Source organism: Lolium rigidum, chromosome 3 (genome assembly GCF_022539505.1).
Source record: "Lolium rigidum isolate FL_2022 chromosome 3, APGP_CSIRO_Lrig_0.1, whole genome shotgun sequence".
NCBI lineage: Eukaryota > Viridiplantae > Streptophyta > Magnoliopsida > Poales > Poaceae > Lolium > Lolium rigidum.
Window position 1 is genome coordinate 139,674,141 of NC_061510.1, and position 904 is coordinate 139,675,044.

Genomic DNA, 904 nt, shown 5'->3' on the forward strand with positions numbered 1-904 from the left:
TCCTTGGTGGAACTGACGCAAATAACCAAACCAAAGCTTCGATTCAGATTTCCCTAAAAAAAAAACTTCGATTCAGATTCACTCGTTGAACATGTGGGCAGCGTGGTTTTGCCACAAAAAAGAAAGTGGGCACCGAGAGACCGAGCGAGACGTCAAGTTCAAACAGGCCATTTTCCCTGCTCCTGGAAGTATCACCCGGCCTAGAAGCCCACTAGGTTAACCATGCCGCAAACGCAGCGGCCTTCTCAATGTTTTGCTCTATCTAAGCCCAAACACGCGGCTGCCGTTAAGAGATGACTACCAGGGATTAGTCCCACATCGCTACTTGGATGCTTGAGCGCTTCCAGTGAGTGGTATATTATGAGGGCCAAGGCCAGCGATGAAGAGCAAAGCAGCTGCGCAGCGGGCACAAAGCGATATTCTTTCGCCTTTTACTAAAGAATACCGTGTGCACACTGCAATTAGCAGCATACTCTAATTTTTGGAGGGGATTCTCCTTGTTTGAAGGAACCCTACAATGCAAACCTAATTAATTTATGGAGTAATAATCGCCCAGGGAGCAAGGCCGAGCTGGAAATAGATTTGTATCCTCGAGTCTGTGTCGACATCTGCCTTGGTATTTAGCAAACACCTGTATCAGCCATATTTCAGAACCGGTAGGCCGACACTTACACAGGCAGAGCTCTCCTTTTTCTGGATGTGTCTTGTTTGTGATAATATACCAGCGTCGATGAGCAGTCACTCCGTTAAGAAAGCAATGCAAGCCCTGAGACAAAAAAAAAATCACTCCCCAAGGAAACGCTACGCCAGGTAACCTGGCTGACATGCGAAGAACGGCAGAAGCCATCTTCGCCAATTCGACAGTTAGCGAACGGAATCATGCCGTCAAGGGACCGAACCACTC

General features: G+C 47.9%; 1 non-coding gene across 1 annotated transcript; it reads left to right on the forward strand.

The window, feature by feature from the left end:
* The first annotated feature begins 393 nt into the window (after nt 1-393).
* LOC124704785 lies at nt 394-510 on the forward strand. The gene has a single exon (XR_007003672.1). It is a non-coding gene; the product is annotated as a U5 spliceosomal RNA (small nuclear RNA).
* The last annotated feature ends 394 nt before the right edge of the window (nt 511-904 follow it).